At 35.7% G+C, this 16396-nt stretch overlaps 1 protein-coding gene across 1 annotated transcript in view; it reads right to left on the reverse strand.

The window, feature by feature from the left end:
• The window catches only part of ST18 (ST18 C2H2C-type zinc finger transcription factor), a 359234-nt gene extending 348883 nt beyond the window's left edge, over nucleotides 1-10351 (reverse strand). The window contains exon 1 of the mRNA XM_079136474.1: nucleotides 10264-10351. The gene's annotated coding sequence lies outside the window, so the exon portion shown is untranslated. The remainder of the gene's footprint in view (nucleotides 1-10263) is intronic.
• Between the last annotated feature and the right edge of the window lie 6045 nt (nucleotides 10352-16396).

The raw sequence follows: 16396 nt of genomic DNA on the forward strand, positions 1-16396 counted from the left end.
TCCACCCACCCAAATCTACTCCTCCAAGTTTCTCTTCCAGGACATGCAATTTCATTATTCAAAAACTGCCTATCATCTTTGTATTCACACATTCAATGCCTTGGAAACTTCTGTTTGCCCTGACTTCAGAGTTCACCCCTACTCTCATCTGGTCAGGGCCTCTCACCCCTCACCTCCAGCCCGCCTTCCCCCTCTCTGTCTGAGGGTGCGGTAAAACGGGAGTCCGTCCTCTCATTCTTGAGGCCACCTGTCCAGGTTGCTGAGCCCCCAGCCTCCAGTACCTTCGGTGCCCACATGCACTGCCTGGAATGCTCCCCGGCACCCCAGCTCTGTGCCCCTCCTTTAGGTCTTCGTTCAGAAGCCACATTCTCAATTACACCTTCCTGGTACTGTACCTGCACCCGCAGCCCCTGCCCTCATGCCTACCTGTTCTGGAACTCTCTGTGTGCACCTCTCTCTGCTTCACGTCGAACGGTGAGGTCACACGACAGGTCCCACCAATCGCTCTCTTTCCCGCGGCGCTCATCGCCACGTGACCTGGAAACAGGATCCACCTCTGCACTCACGGATTCCGCATCAGCAGATTCAACCAACATTGGATGGAAAATATTTGGCGAAGAGAAACGACCTCTGCACTGAACATGTACACACTTTTTTTTCTTGTCATCATTCCCTAAATAATACAACAGCTATTTACATATCATTTATGTGGTAGTATGTATTTCATTCCATCTTCAGATGACTGAAAGTATATAGAGGGATGTGCCCTAGGTTATGAGCAAATGTAGGCCATTTTATAGAAGGGACTGGCCTGTCCATGGATTTTGGTATCTTTGGCAGGGGTCCGAAATCAACATCCTCTCCCCACACACTGAGGGACAGCTGTATTTATTTATTCATTTACCTTCTTTCTTCTCCCACCAGCAGATAAGTCTCACCAGAGCAGGACTTTGTACCGTCCTTTCTCTTCAGTGAAAAAAAACATCTGGCAGGTAGTAAGTGATCAGTAAACATTTGTGGAAAGAAAAATGATGCTGTGGCTGTTTTAATTAGACAAAGAGAATACGTTAAGGACACGTGTAAGACACTCTATGTCTTCATCCTAACTTTGAACAGACCACTAAATCTATCTGTTGAAGCATCTAAAACCCACTCTTTGAGGGATGCAACTTAGCAAAGAGAAGTCCAACTATCATTCCTAATTCTGGACTCAATCTCTATCTACCACAAATTTTTTCTCAATCCTAAGTGATACGGGAGTGTTTCATTACAACACACATGGTCATTAGAATTACCAATAATAAAAACATACCATAGCAATGAATAGAGTCATTATTGTTTTAGGTTTATAAAACCGTAACCAAAACTCTATGCCTAGAAGAAACATGAGTGATGATTAAAATAACTAGTCTTTAGTGGAATTCCAACAAAAACCTTATCACCAAATAAACTTTTACTTAAGTTTGTATATTCACAAAGCAATTTAGTATGTATTACTTGATTTAATTTTCAAAATAAATTTGAAAGAAGTTATTATTACTATTCTTGTTTTGGCAGAGACAACAGAAAGAAAGGGAAGCAATTTTTCACTTATTTGTTTTCCCAAAGATCTAATTTCCTGAACAAGTTCAAGATCTATTATACTTCCTAAATCTTAAATGTGAAGCATTTAAGAACCACAACGTGGCCAAGTGAGAGAGCAAAGCCTTGTGAAGGAGTTGAAATATATCAGGATCATGCTGAAACTAGCAACTCTAGTTTCACCACCAAAGAAAAATAACCTTTCTACTCACTGAGTCTTTTAGTCCAGCATTTTGAGAATTGTCTTTTTATTAGTTCATTTTTTGTTGCTGTAACTAAATACCTGAGGCTGGGTACTCATAAGTAAAAAAGTTTCATTTAGGTCACAGTTTTAAGAGACAAAAAGACCAAGATTGGGGTACACATCTATTTGACCTCCAGAGAATGGCATAGTAATGCCAGGAGTGCCAGATTTGCCATTGTATAATGAACTACTCTCCTAGAGAGAAATAAGTCACTACAGAAGACCAGTATTAATCCCTTCTAAGGGCACTGCATCCCCTGACCAAATTACCTTGCTAATTATCTTACTAGGCCCCACCCCTTAAAGACTCCATCACTTCCCAACATCATCATACTGGGGACTAACACATAAATGTTTGGAGGACACACTCAAATCATGTCCAAACCACAGCAGCCTCCATTATGTATTGAATTTTGTGATAAACCTCTTTCCCCTAATGACGTATGCCTAACTGACATAAGAAAAAAGAAGGTATTACCAATTCACTTTCTTAAAGAGAAGAATTTAACCTGATCCCTTGTTGCATTAATCAAATGGATCAAAGAGAAGAAACGTAAAGGTCCAAGTGGATTCATTTTGTAGAGGAAGAAGACAACTTATGACATTGTGAAATACACCCATTCTGTCACCATGTAGGACAGTTTCATTCAGCTAAAGAGACAGAACAATCAAAAGGAGCACAAGATCTAACAGGAAGATTTCATGTTTATGTAGTACAAATATCTTATGTTTTCAGGAAAATATATTCTCAATGCATTTATAATTTTGATCAGCTTAAAATATTACTTATATTTCTTAAAGAGAATATCTCTCTTTTTTTTTTTAATCTTCCACTGGAAAATTCTTATTCATTCCAAATAAGATTGCCATATTTAACAAATAATAGTACAGGGCACCCAGTTGTATTTGAATTTCAGATAAACAATAAATGAGTATACCCTAAATATCCTAAGTAACATAAACTTAAAACATTATTAATCATTTATCTGAAGTTCAAATTTAACTTGGCATCCTGTGTTTGATCTGGAAACTTTCATCCCAAAGTAATCAAAAAAGAACCTCAAGCACAGATTTTAATTCCCTAACTCATTGAATGAATCATGAAAAAGCTTACCAGTCTGACATTCCTTTGATACTTAGAAGCTATCTGAGAAATCCTTTAATAAGGTATCAGAAATTTCACTATTGCTACCTCTTTTAGACCTTCCATTTTACCTTGTTATGGTTCATTCAATGAGTGAGAAAAACTCTCTGCTCCACTGAATTCTTGGTTGGCTTCCACAGAGGGCCACACATTTCATGATTATGACTCTGTGGATGGCCTGTACTCCATCTCCTTGCTCCAACTTGGAGAATCAGTTTCCCAAGTGTCCAGAAAGATCTGCTGATATTTAATTAAAACCAAGTTGAACATATAGACTAATTTGAAAAAAATTAACATTTTTTCAGTACTAGTTCTTTGCACAGCTATACTATATACACTCTACTATAAAATATAGACTAATATACACCTTATATATGATTTTACCCTGTTTCCTTCCTTGCCTGTCACATAGTAAACTCCTGTATGTCACAAGCATTTGTGTCATGACTGAGACATTTTGTTTGTAAATGTATGTATGTATGCCCTGTGAACAATAACCTCAATGCTGATTGACACATGGCAGTTGTTCTTTGTGAAAATGCTTCCAGGGTTTCTACCTCTACCCGGCATCCCTGGGCTCTGTAACATAAAGAGGGGCAGGGACCCTGAGGATACCCAGTGGCCCCAACAATGCTGCCACACATAAGGCCCTTCAGAATTGTGCTACCTACTGCTAGAAAACTTGGACCTAACATGAAATTTCAGAAATTAATTTCCACTCTGTGTTCTTTCTTCATTTAGCTCAAAAACTTTCTTGTATTTGGCAGGTATTTTTATCACATGATTTAGGAAAATTACAAATGAAATTTTTTTCTTTACCTTCTTTTTCTTGCTTCTAGGAGTTTCAGGGCCATATATGTCTTTACTTTGCTGTTTCTGAACAGGTTGTTTCTAAATATCTACCTGCCAGTCCATTTTTCTACCTGTTTACTGCTATCACTGGAGTTAAATCACCATGGATGACAAATGGACACTGGACATCCTCTGTGGCCCCAGCTAATCCACTGACAATAATCAGAGTGGTCTTTTCTCAAAATGCAAAGCTGATCAATCACACCCCTGTCTGACCTTGTCCTGGGGGTAAACAACTGACTCCTCCAGGGACTGGGCTAGGGGGACTGAACCCATTGCTTTTCCTCACCCACCTGCCCCATGCCACCCAGCTGGGTTCTATACACTTGGTCCTCCACACACTTCCCCCACACTGACATTCTCTCACTTCCTCAAACATGCCAACCTCTCTCTCTTAGCCCTTCTTCCTAACTAAGACATTCTCCCTCCCTTTTCACCTAACTCCCACACATTCTTCAGATAACTTTTCCAGGGTATCTTCTGGACTCTGGGCCCTAACCACTCTACGTATGCCCCAAGTGATGGAGACATAGAAGGGCTTAAACAGACAGGGTAAGATGGTAAGTGAGGAGGTTGGGGCAGGGCCAGAACAAAGAAGCATGGAGAGGTCAACTTCCTGCTTGACACAAGCACTCATGGACACAAGCAGGGGACCCAATCAGGCAGACACTGCCATATTTGTGCTCCTAAGAAGGGGATCCAATAGAAAAACAAAAACAGACATGTGGACAGAGGGGGAACCAATCAATAATAGTGAGGAGCATGTGGACAGGGGAGAAGATAAGGAGAGGAGGAGATTCCAGATATCATAAAAAGAACAAGCCAAAACTCCCCCACCAAGTTCCTAACTCTGGGACCTCTACTCTTTGGAGAAGTCTATCTCTGTATCTCTGTCACTTTTGCAATAAACCTACTTCTTGCTTGCTATCTCTGTGTCCTATTCTTCAATTCTTTGCTGAATGGAGACGATGAACCCAGCACCCATAGATAGTAACACAAGGACCATGCATTTCCTAAGACAGCACTGTGTGCTTCTCATTACTGCTGGTTTCATGAACTGTGCTCAGAAGACAGTTAGCTGAATGTGACTATCGTGTGGCTCTCTGTCTTGGCAATCTGCACATCCCCACGGCCCAGAGAGGGACTGGAACATTGTAATTAGCAAATATTTACTGAGGATGGAATGAGCCACCAGTATACCAAGCCCTAAAAACACAGAGATAAATAAATTAAAATGAGTTTCCTCAGGGAGCTCATGTTCTCGAGATACAAAATATAGATTATGTGAAATCTGACATAGAAAAATAGAAAATAGAAAAATAGAAAGTCCAAGAAGCATTTTCTTTTTCAAGCAGTGCAGTACATATCAATACAAGAAAGGAGATCAGTTTTAAAATACCTCTAGTGGGAAAACTAAATGATTATACTTAGTAAATCCAAATAAGAAGTTAATGTCTCAGATTAATCTGCAAAAAGAATCATGACCTTCTAAGGTTGGCCAAAGTCTGTGCTTTGCAGTTGACATTCGGAAACGTTCCTCAGCTCTTTCCTTCCCAGGTGAATTTCCATCATGTCTTAAACAGAGCAGTATGATGAAATTAAGCTGTTTGTTGTATATATATATATATATATACAACAAAATGCATATATACCCATCCCAAGCTAGATTTAATAGCAGGTTTCTGTGTGGCTAAGAAAGTCACATTACATCAAGGAAGTTTGTTTTGGGGAGGTTTTAAAGGTCACCTACAACCTAAAAAGGATCCCAGTAAAATGTGCTGTAAATGTGCTACGCCAAATCTCTCCTGAGAATCTCCTGCTATTACCATTGTCCAAGCTGTATTCTGACTCATGGACTCTGCTTCTTGCCAAATCAGGGGTGGCGGGGGATCCTTTTAACCCTGTAAGTCCATTGACTGACTCAAAATATGAGTTAGTCCTTGAAAATAGAGAAACCCAAACATTTGGTTTCAATAACATCGATTTAACATTTGTCTCCATCACAGTCTATCTCAACTTCCCACTAAAGTAACTATTTTAAAAAGGAAACACTATCTCCAAAACCTGGTACCAGAATTTTATAAGACTACCCATTACAAAGACTTTCCATTAAAGACTTAACTATCCACTAAAAGTAAGGTTGAGGAAAATTAATTGAAAACACACACACATACACACACACACACCACAATACAACACAAATGAAGGCTGCTGGATGTAGAATAATCTAGAAGCATGTGGCGAGAACTATTTTCCCCAAGTCCCTGGATTTGTGACAAAGAAAAATATTCTCTGCCCATCTATGTAAGGCAAATTGAGTATAAGAAAGATCCACTTAGTTTTTAAAGGAAAGAATTATAACCACAAGATATCATCGTTAGTTATGTCATCTCTCATGTGTGATGGGATAAGTTTCTAGGAAAGAACTTAGAACCCAGCAATTTTACTCCCAAATATATACCAAGAGTACATAAAATAAGTAAAAAAAATATGCCCACACAAAAACTTTTGTACACAAAGATTCACAAGAGCATTATGCATTCTCTGTAGCTAAAGAATGAACATAATCCAAATGTCTATCAACAGAACAATGGAACACAAGATGTGACACAGCCATACAATGGAATATTGTTCTGCAATTAAAAGGAATAAGGGCATGAGACATGATACAACTTGGAAAAACCTTGACAGTGTTACACTAAGGAAAAGAAGCCAGATATGAAAGGTCACATGTTATATGAAATGTTCAGAAGAAGCAAATCTGTAGAAATAGAAAGTATATTAGAAGTTGCCAGGGGTTGTAAAAAAGGGAAAATGAAGAGTGACTACATGTGGGTACAGGGTGTCTTTGTCAGGTATTGAAAATACTTTGGAATTACATAGCGACAATGGTTGCCCAACTAAATTGAACACTTTGGATGAATTTTACGACAACTGAATTGTATGTAAATTATTTAAAGGGGAGGATCTTTTAAAAAGAAAACATACCCCTGATAGGTTGTTGAGCTCAAAATATTTGGAAATACATTCCAATCAATTAAGATACAAAGAACTGAGAATTCATAATACTAAAAGTCTGGCTTTAGCCAGGCCCACTTGTAATCCTAGCAGCTCTGGAGAGGCTAAGGCAGGAAGATGGGAAGTTCAAAGCCAGCCTCAGCAAAAGTGAGGTGCTAAGCAACTCAGTGAGACCCTGTCTCTAGATAAACTAGAAAATAGGACTGGGGATGTGGCTCAGTGGTCTAGTGCCCCTGAGTTCCGCTTCTGGTACCCACCCCCCAAAAAGTCTGGCTTTAAGTAAAGTAATAAACATTACCACATCCTACTTATCCCCTGGAATAAAGCTGTAACAAACACTCTGCGTGTGCATCACAGTATTCTCCTCTGTCTTCCTCTCCTGGAGCCTTTTCCATGCACTTTAGGCACAATCTATCCCTGAGGACCACTAAAACATCAGAATCTTTGAGAATGGCCTATTGATAGATCAGATAACATCGATCTGAGTAAAACAATATTGAATTTTTGTACAATAGTGCCCCTTATCCCAACAGCACAAAGCTGGAAACCAAACCTTTAACAAATGAACCTTTTGGGGACATTTAAAATCCAAAGTATAGCACAAGATGTATGAAGAAACTCCTGGGTTAAGGATAATATTCTCTTTGGAAAAACAGGAGCATATAGTTTTAAAAAAATAAACTAATACACACTTTTGGAAATGTATGTGCAAATTTTTCCATTAAAATTAATAAAATGTTATTACATAATAATATCCAAACTGTATTACAACAGACCATCTCTGCATTATCTAGTATGTGTTATACTTAATATAAGATTATATGATAATACTGGTTTATACTGAAAATTATGAATATTTAACTTTGATGATATGAAATATTTGGGGATAAGTGTACAAATGTCTGCAATTGACTGATGGCTGGAGGGAGGAGTAGATGGATAGACATGTGCTAAAACAAGTATAATAGTGTTAATGGTAGAATTTTAGTTGTGGGTATATATATTTTTGTTACAAAGTTCTGTTAACTTTGACATATGCTTAAAACTTTTCAAAATAAAAAGAATTTATATGAAAAACGTATTTTTGAGGGCATTCATGTTTCTGTTTGTATGTTTATACACAGTATATTTGCATATATGTGTGGTCACATTCTGAGTTGCAAAAGCCTCAGAGCCTCATATTGGACTGAGAATGTTTTTCCCAAGAAAAACTTTGACCCTTTTTTAAAGGTTTTCCTTAAACCAGGTGCATACGGAGATACAGGTTCGGATGTGTATTACCTCTAGGCACCTCACTCTTCAAAGAGAAGTCTTACCTCACCATCAGTTGATAGTCAAAGCACACAAATATTTTGCTAACAGCAAAGTGGAATGGTTTTTCCCTCTAGTTTCTAAAAAAAAAAAAAAAGAAGAAGAAGAAGGAGGAGGAAGAAAAAAGATTCACTCACTGAAAGATACATTTATCCTTGGATCCAGCCAGACCATCACAGATCTAAATACATTTTTATACAAATAGTAGATAACAATAATTTTAGGTGTCTTCCCAGACCTGACTCTGTGCTCTAAACATGTGCTAGAAGGACATTGCAAGAAATATGTAAGAAATTGAATATTGTAAATATTATAAGGATGTGGTTAAAACCATAGTCCAGTATCATTCACTGCCCCCATTATAAGACCCTAAAATAGCCATTTCACTATTTTCAGTATCAGGAAAGCTTTACTTATCTTATGTAACTAGTTCATTTTTCACATCGATCATGTGAATATTACAACTACCTGTTTAATAAGAGGAAGCTCAGAGTCAAATCTGTAGTGCACTTCTAGAAGCAACCTTCGGATAGCACCTGAAATATTGAAACTCCCCTGCTTTTCTTTCTTCTTCTCCCGTATTTCTTCTCTGCATTTTTTATTTTATAGTCCTTCATGTCCTTCATGGTGATGGATCATATCCTCTATTTGGTTATTTTTAACTCAAATCAGCTTCAATGGTAGTTTTCATCATTGATATAATTAGTGATTATGATCTGTTTGATTTGTCATCAGGGTCCTTCTGTTCATCTGGTTATATATCTTTGACTTTATATTTGTATTTTAAGAGCCATAAAAATAATTTTGTGCAGTTCTTTTAAATAACTAATGTAAGAGGACTTATCTAAAAGAAGGAAGATAAGGAGAAAGGAAATCAAAGAACATTCTAAAAAGGACATAAAAACCCAATCAAAAAAGAAGTAAAATATTAATAGATACCACTTTTATTGACTCTCTGAAATCCAAATAATACAAATTCATTTAAATACTTGCATTCAGCAACAACCCATTAATTCAATATCTCCATAACGAATGAAGTCTGATTTAAGACTTACTAATAATAAATATTAATGATCATCATAGGCTCTTTGCCAACTAGTTTTGTGGATTTTCCTTTTAAGGGGAAAAAGTAGTCACAATAAATAAGAGATAGAAAACATTTTTGTCACAAAGTCTATGTGGATTGTGGAATGAATATTATATCTTCAAAATCAATAAATTAATAAACAGAAAACATAAGAAACATTTTAGGATGACAAAAAATAACCATCATCTCTACAAATAGACATTTGAGTTCACTTGTTTTACAGGAATGATCTGAATGCTCGCTAATGTGCATGATATTACATCATTTCAGGATACTTGGAGAAGGAGGGAGAATTGCAAGTAGTGAACATAGAATTTGTGACATGAAGTTCTTAAGTTTAACTGAACAGCCAAAAAACAGATCTGTGAGATGCTAATGACACATGCAGAGTAGGAACACAGTCATGAGGATCGCTGTGGGCTCTTTGCTTCACACACTAGCACTGAGGGGAAGTGGGTGCAGGGGATGAGCTCCTGGAACATGTGTCTGGAATGTCCTTTATACCCGGCAGATGTGCTGGTGAGTAAGAGAACAGTTCCATCAGGGCAGAGTGACTCACTGGGATTTGGAAAATATCTATACTTTTCAGAAGTTATTAAGAGTAGCAAAAATCTTTAAATATGTTCTCCCACCCCCTGTCCCCTATGTGGCTCAAGTATTTCGAAACAGAATACATGTCTTCATAGACACTTCAGCCATTTCCATCTAGGTTTATCATCACCTGTTATAAACAATACTGAGACTTTTGACAAGGTAACATAGAATAAGTTCCCTTTCTGAGCACAGACTAGTCAAAATTAACAAGGGACAGAGGAAGCATTCAAACAAAATCAATCCTACACTAAAAAGAAAGACCATTTTTCTCACAGGCAGTAAAATCTTAAAAACATTCTAATCAATTGGTGCCAGAAAGAAAATGAAAGTCAGAAAGAGAATTCTCAGTAATGAAACCACAACAATTCTATCATCTGAATGTTGAATTCAAAACCAAGTATGCAATTTCCTTAAAATTGTTTAAAATCTTACTTGTGAGAGCAGTTGGTAAACCAGATCCAAAACAGCTCAAGGAAAACGTAGTCTGACAACTTTGAAGAACTTCCATCTAAAACCTTGACACAGACACAGAACAACTACAAAAAAAGGATAAAAACTTTCCACAAACTTTAATGCCACGTGACTCCAACTTTTGTCCCTGTAGCAACTTCTCCTTTTCCCCTGTTTGCTCATATTCAAAACTTGCATGCTAATGTACACAGATTTATGAATTATAAGCAGGTGGTTTGCATTTAGTGCTTCTCTGCTTAAGACTAAACCAGAAATTAAGTAATATCTTTTCATGAAAAATCCAACTTCTTTTCTATGACTTTCTTAATTACTGTAAAGACTATACTCTGTCATCTCATAGAGAGGCTAAAACTATTTTAATTGCTATTTGATATTTTTGCCATGAGTTTCACCTAATTCATCAAATTCAATGATATAAACAACAAACAAAAACCCAAGAAGGGAAATGTGAGAAAGAAACTCTGGTTTCTGATACCAGCAGAATCTTCTTCAGAGGCTGCTGGAAGCCCAAAAGGAAAAAAAATAAAAAGAAGGAAGACCAAAGAATTCTTTTGTAAATCACTCTTTGATACAGTATTTGACATTTAGAGTTACCTTTAGTTATTTAGTTACAATTTAGAAAGCAAATTTCACATGTATATTTACTAACTTTAAATATGTGGGGCCCAAATGTATGAGGTAAGTATAAATCCTTTTAACAAAAACTATCATGCAAAATAATCCCCCATACTCAAGTATTACGATGTCTCTGAGTTCAATATTTCTCAAATTAGTTTTAATTATGTTCTACCTGAATCAATACAGAATTCCTTTCTCTCTTACCTTCGAAAAGAACTGATATTTATATAGCTAAGTGAATAATTGAGAGAAAAAAATTCTTAAGAAATTCTATTTGCTGTGTAAGAACTTTAGGCTTGTGTCTGCCAACAAATTCAACCCTGTAAATAAAGATTGTTAGCCACAATATAAATAGATTAAAATGTGCAAGGAATTTCTTGGGGCAAAAAATTAAATATGAATATCCCCTTCACTTTTATTTTTAAAGCAGAGAATTTTTGGTTTTAAACCCAGTTCACTTTTCCAGTGGAGTTAAATGGCAAATATTTATCAATATCCTCAGTGATATTTACTGATTACATTTATTTTTAAAAAGAATCTAAGACTGCTTTTAACAAAATGATTATAAATATTTTTTCAATTTTGTTTTTCAAAAGTAGTTCTCTAATTTACATACAACAACAATAACAAGCAAATAATCTGGAAGGTACTAAAACCCTAATCAAACTATTTAGCCTGGGATTATCTCATCAAACTCCGCACCATTCAAGATTGCCATCAATGTCAAACAAACAAATTATGTAATTCCTAAAAAGACGGCAATAGAGAAGTATCTAACAACAATTTCAATCATTTGATGGCACATTTTCAACTAGAGGCAAGATTTGTTTACCAAAAGTACAAAGACATATTTTCCCTGTATTCATTTATAATTTTACTATTATTCTTTTTATGAAGTCTGGAAAAAAAATAATACCAAGTTATTGTTATTACATGCGGACAGGTGCTCATGATTAGCTTTAGCACCATACATTTGGGACTAACCATAGATAATATTAATACATGTAACCAAATATATTTGAAAAACAAATGCCCAGCACCCTGTTGCTATAGAAATAAAAGGAACAATAACAAAAAAAAGCAGGGGTGGGGGGGATTCTTTTGCAGAACATCTGTGTTGGGCTTTTTTTGAATGCCTTACTTTTGCTTTAAGAAATAGAATAGAAAAGTGAATATTTGTGAAACTTTGAAGTTCAATTTTTTTAGCACTGCTTGGAAAGATTCAAATCAGTTCACACTTAGAAATTCTAAAATGTGACTTGAAATTCTGAAAGATGTTTGAAAAAGTCTTTGAAATATTTATCAAATTAGAATTTTTCAATAGGTGATGTATTATTTTAGAATCAAGGAACAATACTTTGAGGCATGTATTGGAAATTTACTTGGAACCCAGATGCCTCAGTAAAACCAGAACGAGGGGGAAAAAAAAACAAACTAGCAGTCAAATCAGCAGAGCAATACTCTAGTAGTTTCTAAAAGATTTGCGTGAGCAACTTTGCATTGGTTTACATGAACAAAGTTGTTTTCCCAGTCAAGTGGTTCGGAATGAGAATTCCATCATAAACAAGAAAATAAATATTAAATCCAACAGTCAAAAGAAGCCTTCATTACATTTTTTTTGCTCAGTTCAAGAGAATTCTGGACAATGACGGCATTGATAGAGACATTGAAACTGTCCAACCTTTAAGGACATATAGAATTAGCATAATGACACCTAAATAAATTAAAAACAAGTTAAATCTGAAACAACATTATCTGACCTTCTAGGATACTGCAGAATATTTTTTAACATTTGGATAAATTTAGTAAAATTGTCCCTATCCCACTTAGCTAACAAACTACATAGCCCATTTTATGCTCTCCTCAGTTTTTTAAAATGCTATATATGTTCAATAAATATTGTTCCAGTTCAAAGGCAGAACAAAATTTCCTCTGCAAGGAGGGCTGGTGGAAGGTGCTTGTGCTTAACATACTTGCAGAATGAGTGATCACAGACATGAGTATTACCTGAATCAAACAACATTACCCTATGTAAATTTATGATTACACAAATGGTATGCCTTTACGCCATGTACAAACAGAGAAACAGCATGTATCCCATTTGTTTACAATAAAAAAAAGCAAAAAAAAAAAAAAAAAGAAAAGAAATGAGTATTACCTTGTAATTTCCTCAGAATGCAACACAGGTTGGTTTCCTTACCAGAATTCTCTGTGTTACACTGTTTGAGAACACACTTAGAAAGATTTAAATGGAAGGGACTGGGGACATAGCTCAGCAGTAGACAACATCCTTAGTATATACAAAATCCTGGGTTCAATCCCAATACTGCAAAATAAATATGTAAATATATACATATATAGGCATAAATACCAAAAAGTCAACAAATCTTAAATAATGATGTACTAGAAAGATTATAGGCAGTTCTTCAACAAAAGCTGCTGGTTAGGCTAATTACTCTCCCTGACCTCAACTTCTATCCTTGAGTTAGATAGAACTTTGAGATTTCTAAATTGCTTAATCTGGATAAAGAAGTGAAATACAATGGAGGAAGTGGCCCAATGCGGACTTCAGTTTAGGTAGCGTAGTTAAACGTCAGTGCTTGTGGCTTGCAGCATTTAAAACTCTGACCATGGTATGGTAGTACATTGCTTGTGTGTGTGTGTATATGTGTGTGTGTGTGTGATTTTCACATTAATATGCCACTCTTTTCTCACTTCTCTCACTTCACCTGTTATGCTGATAACATTATCATGCACCCAGGATAAACCTCCCAGAAGTTTTAGGACTTCTTTTTCCTTTTCCACTTAACATTGCATTTGCCATAAAAATCCCACAAATTTCACCCATAAAATGAATTTCTCTCAAATGTTGCTTCCATCTCTCTCAACTGCTTTGTTTTTCTAAAAAAATTTTTATTAGTTCTAATTAGTTGTACATGACAGTGGAATGCCTTCATACATTTTGATGGATTATACATAAATGTAGTGTTATCTCTCATTTTTCTGATTGTACATATTGTAGGATCACATTATTCATGCAGTCATATGTGTACAAGAGGTAATAATATCTGTTTCACTCTTCTTCCTTCCTCCATATCCCCTTCCCTCCCTTCACTCCCTTTTACCTAATATAAAATAACTCTATTCTTCCCTATTCCCCCCACCCACCCAAACTGCTTTGATTCAAGATTCTTAATCTCTTGCTGAGACTTGGCTAGAGCTTTGAACTGACCTGCTGACCTCTGACTTACGACCTTCTTCCTCCAGGAACTAATCATGATATGTGCATGCCACTTACCTAGAGAATAAGATCAACATTTTAAACTTGTTATGAACCTATTCCCTAATCTGGATTCAGTTTATGTTTCTAGACTCTTCTTTCACTATGTATCACCTATCCTGGTCCTGGTCACAATGAACCCACAATTCACCGATACCAAACACTTTATCCCTGTGCTATGGTTTGGATATAGTTTGTCCCCCAAGGGCACAAGTGTTGGAGGCTTGGTTCCCAGGGTAGGGGTGTTGGGAGACAGTGCAAGCTTTGGGAGATGGATCCTCGTGGGAAGTCCTTAGGTCAACTGGGGTGTACCCTCAAAAGGGGTCAAAAGAGGTTAAGGAATTTTTCATGGAGCCCTAGCTAGTTCTTACAAGAGGATTGTTATAAAAGCGGAGCCCACACTACCTGATCTCCTTCTTACTTCCTGTGTAGAAATGTGTTCACTTCCTCCCTCACTTGCTCCTATACACACTCCCACTACTGCCATTCACTATGATGTGATGCAGTAGAGAAGGTCCATCAACAACTGGACCAATACAAATGCCATGCCCTTGAACTTCCAAAACTATAAGATAAATAAACCTTTTCTTCATACATGACTTGCCTTGAGTATTTCATTATAGTTAAATAAATTAAAAAAAAAAAAAAAAAAACCTGACAATACGCCTTGCCCCTGTGTGTGCTATTTGAGGGTCTTACAAAGTAAGGAAAAAAAATGTTTAATACATTTGCAGAATACTTGTTTCTGCCTGAAAATAATGAAGCAAATAAAGTGAAACATATACAACACACTAAGATTAATGTGAATTATTTCTAAATATTTTATAAAATTTAGAATGGAGAAAAAGGGATAAATTGAGTGATTTTTTGGAATGTTTCTGTAATTCTAGTCCATAAAGTCCACTATTTTTTCTTCTTTGCAGTGCTGGGGATCAAAACCAAGGTCTCATGCATGCTAAGCAAGCACTCTACAATTGAGCTTACACCCCAAGTCCCAAGTTCATCTATCTGCCCTACACAAAATCTTCAAAACATAGAACAAGATAAAATAGATTTAAATTGCACCAAAATGCAATTGGGCAGAAGGAAGAATGTTCAAGAATCAATTTAATAAGTCCTATAGTACTCAATAGTGAAATAAAGATGCAAAGCATAATTTACAAAGCATAATTTATAAAAGCTTATAAATAATATATATTAAAAAAACAGAAAAGCATTCTGTCTGAATAATTTTGTATCAAATTCAGCATATAAAATTACCATCAAACTTTAGGATGAAGACTTTTAGGTGTACATGAAAAATTTTCACTGAAAAATGCTATCCTCAATTTTTCTTTTTAATTGAATACTCTTTCTCTTAGGAAAATGACAAAACTTAAATAATTTTAGGCAAGTTATCAAATTGTCTTTTTGTCAGTTTCATTTGGTAAAGAAGTTAGACACCGCCCAATACCTATAATCTTAATCAACTAACTGAATTTAGATATGCTCAAGAATAAAGTTTTGGTAATAAATTTTTGCCAGTTTATTATTATAATCATGAGCTAACATTACAAACTCATATTTTCTCATAATACCCCAGGTATCAACATGAACTAATTTACAAAAGGAATTAAGTTCTAGTAACAACTTTAAAGTTTGCATTTCCCTGGGTTTTTCTTTAAATTTATATCAATTTTGAATCAAAACTTAATAGAAGTTAATTTTAATTTGAAATTTTAAAATGTCTTGCTTTTCATTTGACCATTTTATCTCTACTTCCTCCTTTTGGTTTATGGTCCCATGAATTTTGCAATGACACATACTCTCCATGGTCAAGCTCTCAGTCATTTGAACTGTCTTTAAGAATTTTAAAATGTAGAATTCCTGGGAGAGGAATTTTAAATTTGCCATGCAGAGAATAGAAAATTATCACTTACAAATTTAATTGTAGTTATATTGGTTTATAAATTATGGACAGTTAAATTATGTGTAACGTGAGTATTCTGCAAATACACGATTTTTAAAAAGGTTTGGGCTAGAGGTGTAACTCAGTGGTAGTACAAGACCCTGGGTTCAATCCCCAACACCAAAATAAGAAAAGAAGAAAGGAAGAAAAGAAGGAAAGAAAAGAAAAGAAAAAAAGAAATAAAAGTTTTCTTAAGTTGTGCTGTGCTTAGGTTTTTTGACAAAATAATTCTCAAACTATCATAGCAT

This window comes from Sciurus vulgaris (assembly GCF_902686455.1).
Source record: "Sciurus vulgaris genome assembly, chromosome: 1".
NCBI classification, from domain to species: Eukaryota; Metazoa; Chordata; class Mammalia; order Rodentia; family Sciuridae; genus Sciurus; species Sciurus vulgaris.